This window comes from Aplysia californica, unplaced genomic scaffold (genome assembly GCF_000002075.1).
Source record: "Aplysia californica isolate F4 #8 unplaced genomic scaffold, AplCal3.0 scaffold00072, whole genome shotgun sequence".
In the NCBI taxonomy this organism is placed as follows: domain Eukaryota; kingdom Metazoa; phylum Mollusca; class Gastropoda; order Aplysiida; family Aplysiidae; genus Aplysia; species Aplysia californica.
In genome coordinates this window covers 942,850-947,243 of record NW_004797342.1, presented here as the reverse complement: position 1 = coordinate 947,243, position 4,394 = coordinate 942,850, and positions in this window count along the sequence as shown.

Here is a 4,394-nt window from a genome sequence, read left to right as displayed (position 1 = left end):
TTGGCAGCCCAGACTCCGTCAGCCGAGTGCCTCTCGCTAGTTCAGCCCTCTCATTCTCGGTAAAATTTCGTTTATATAATATGACTGGCCAATTCTTTAAAGCGCAGGTCTGCCAGGAAAGGTTTCAGTAGGAAGTAAGCGACGAATAGAACATCAAACAGAACCATGGGCGACCAAAACCTGTAATACAAAATTGAGCCATGCTGACATAAAATGTAGTGACAGTAGCTAGAGACAGTTTTACTGATAACATTACTGATAAAATACATGCATTTAATAGCCTTGTCATCCAATAAAGTAAGCAGTGGAGAAGCCAAATTGGGAACTTGAGGCTTTCTCTTAGGGCCCAGTAGACAATTTGTAAAGTCGCCGATTAGGTCGAGGAACGCGGTGTTCGCGCAAAGTTGTTCGTCGCGACAGGAGGCGGTGACAAGAAAGTTGTGAGCCACCGTTAAGAAAACTAAGACAAAGGAAAGAGAATCGGGTATGCATCTATTTATCAATGAACCCCTATCGTCTTTTTTGGGCGCTTTGAAAATCGCCAAAATGTTTTTTGAATGTTGACAATAGATATTAATTAAGATTTACTTGAAACCGAATAAAAATTATTAACAGCAATAATTTCTTTGTCCACTCTCCAGCCGATAAAAAGTGACACGTTCCGCCCGTCTTCCCCAGTTAAAGAGCCGCCCCTGCTTTTGTGACTCTTTTTACGACAGCTGACGTGAAAGCTAGAGATTGACTGTAAAGTATGCCTCCAGTCCCTTTTTCTCTTTTTTTTCGGTTCAGTTTAAGACTGCTGTTGTATAATGTTCATATCTTGACCTAAAAGAAAAAAATAACAACCCGCACTCAACCAAAAACATAAAGCACTGAATTACAAAATAAGAAAGTAATAAAAAGACCTCGCAAATAATTATTCGCAGTCTGCCACACAAATGGCTCTACTGGCCTTTATTTCCTGTTTGGCAAGGTCATCGCGCAACGACATCCTGACAATCGTGACACCTGTAATAGCCATGCAGAAACTTCTCACTTAGCTACGCCTTTTTGAATACGTTAATATATTATAATATTAGTGAAAACCATTGGGGATCTCAAACATGTGACATAGTAAATGCCATAAACAGCCGTCCTATGGGCCTACTTCTTAAAAGCTTCGATTTAGAAATCATTGAAGTGCCAGTCCCCACGCACCTCGAGATTTCGGGTAGGGATAGGGGTGGGCGGGTGAGGGTGGTGATAGTGTTTTACCATGTTCACTTTGTTGTTGGAATAAGATTTAGATAACAATCGTCTATTGGAAAATATAAGTGGGGGTTAAAAACAATAATATTTCATAGTCGAAAACCTAGAATGAATGGAGACAGTTGCTATTGTACCTGCTTGAGCAAATAGCTCACAGACTTTCGAGTAATGGCAGAAACACTTACTTGTATCCCCCCCCCCCCAAAAAAAAAAGTGTTTCAAGTATTGTTAACTAATGCTTAACAGGATTAAGATAACGACTTGCTACACTTTTCTCTTCGCCAATGAAATCCTGATAGTAATAGTTAAGTTGTAAATGAAGGTTTTCAAGAAACACTGAGACAAGGCAAAGGAACGTGATTTCTTTCGTACACTGGAAACAATTACAGTTGACTAGGATTTAGTCTGAAAGACACTTGTGGTAATCCAGTAGGTCACACTGATTTCTTGTGTACACTACGAGGCTTAACCCTTTGAGGACGTATCGGACACATAGGTACGATCAGCAGTAGAGCAAAGCAATGTTTTGGGATATTTCGAACCAACATACACAAACCAGAAACATTCCGTACTATGCATATTGTTGCATGTCTTTTAACGTTTCAAATTTAAGCAACAAAAAACTGGATTGAAAAAATCTGTTTGAAAGACGAAGCAGTGCTCCAAAACAGCATGTTTTCATGAGTTGTCGAATTTCCAGACTGCACGTCGTTAATCAGTTAAAACGAACTGGAGTAAGTAGTCTACACAGCAGAACTTTGCGTCAGTGAACAGTTTTTTATTTCTAAAATCCAAATTGGTATATTATGTTGGCCTATGTATATCATTCCCTTATCACTGTGGCCGACTGTCATTCTCTTCCAACAGTTTGGGAACCCCAGAGTGAAGATGGTGCCAATTTCGTCTGAAGCGCACAATTTGGCCCTTTAACTTTTAGCCTTACCCCAACATACAGACGTGACTAGCAGTGTTTTGTCACATTTAACGACTGCAATTGTATTGTGTGTATTGGTTTACACTTTTCTTTAAATATGTGTTTTCTCACTCTCATCGACACAATTTCGTTCTTTTTTTTTCTAGCACTAACCTTCGGCCTTGTATGTCAGAGCCAACCCTGGCATCCCAGCAGAAAGACCGAGATATTCGATAAAAATATCCCCACAGGGGGATCGAACCTGGGTCTCCTGCTTGCAGCAGTGAAACGTTTACCGTCTCCACCACAGACGCCGGTGATTTACCTTTAACTGTTGCACAAGCATTGTGACCCTAGAGGCACTTGGCGATAAATCTGTGGAGAACAAATTCGTAGCATTTTGCGTTTTTTTAAATGGGGAAATGGAGCTTATAATTATGTTTGTGTACTTTTACTTTGGGGGGGGGGGCGCTTTAGGGAGGGGGGGGGGGCACCGAAACTGACTCCTTTCCCCTGTCACCGTTCTACAGAAGTCCACCTTTTGTCTTTAATAATAGCATGTCCCTTTATTTGATCTTTCTGTTGCAATATTGGACAATCTGTCACGTCTGTCTACTCTAAAAGCTTCTTTTCTCCGGACTTCGGACGAAGACAGTCGCGTCACAAGTGACATCTCTCTTCTCTTTTGTATGCAAGATACTAAGTCTTGCCTTCTAATGTTGTGACAACCGTGACTATTTTCAAACTATTTAAATGGACATAGAAAGGCTTGCCGGAATGACCAGTGTCTTGACTGATATAAGCACCCTTTTGGCTGTTTCTATAGCTTAAAAAAGACAGCTCTTGTAAGTTCTAGGCCTATTTTTTTCACCAAGGGTCAACCAGTTCTGAGGAACGCTAAAATACCTTTAAATTTAACGTAATGGTATCCGTTATCATGATTAGCAAGAAACCTTGTCAGTCTCCAGGATCCCTAGCTTTTTTCAACTCTTTACATTTCATAGAAGTTTCCACAGTTGCTGGTGCACTGGGTCCTAAATGTGACAAATTAGAGGTCGTGTTGTACGATGCCTGCTATTGGACTTAATCTATCAAATAGAATAAGATGCTGCATATAAAAAAAAGGACACACGACTAAAGTACAAGAAGAGGTGTCAGAAGAAAATGAACAGAGAATGAGTCCACCAACTCGAAAACGGCTCTTTTTTTCATTATTGGAACTAATAAATGTATTGACGAAAGATCTTGGCTTGATATAGATAGGTCTCAAGATATCATCGATATGAACAGGGTAGGCTCGGACAGCTAAAATTCCTTGACAGAGTACTTCCAAAAGCACCCTCAACGTCTTTTGTTTTTCCTTCTCAAAATTTGAAATAAGAGAGCTCAGCAGTTTCAAAATTAACCACCTGGTCACAAGACGTAGATCTAGTTGTCAGACTCGAACGTGTCGTTTGGCATTCAGGTTTCATTAGCAGTGCAAGACTACACATAAATGTGCGCTGTGATAATTGGTTCCAGAATGAAACGTTTACTATGTTATATACGTTTCATGTATGACTTTCATTACATTTATGTTAAGGACAAACGATGAGGTGGAGAAAGGAGAATAGTTGTGAAGCGTATAGGCCTACGATGACGACTGATATCTCATTCTAAGGTTCATCATGTCTGATAAAATGAAGGTCAGAAAAGTTATGTCGATGTAAAACAAAGAACGGTTTACTCAACAGACAGACAAAATAAAAATGAAAAATGAACATGTTAATGACATGTTAATAGTACATGCATAAACTTGAATGCATTTCTTATTATTACTATTATAGTAACACGATAGGCAAGCTCTTAATTTGAAAAGAAATGTGGTACTGATATTTTGATGTAATAAAAACTATTTTTTTCATCAATATGGTGATTTACATTTAGAAATTAAAGCTCTGCACTATTTATAAAATAATCCCAAAGTTTAACACAGCCGTTAGTTAAAAGAAATGGTAGGTACCTGTGACAACAAAACACATCCTTTAGATAGTTGATTTATCAATCTAAAGTGCTTTTTCCAAGTGTCCAAAAAACAATTTTTACTCTACCCCTCCCTCCTGTCTCTCTTTCTTCCCCTCACTCCTTTTCCATCACACAAACAGACACAGACACACATGAGCACTCAAAGACACGCGCTCGCGTACAGAAACACACGCGCACGCACATGCACACACACACACACACACACACA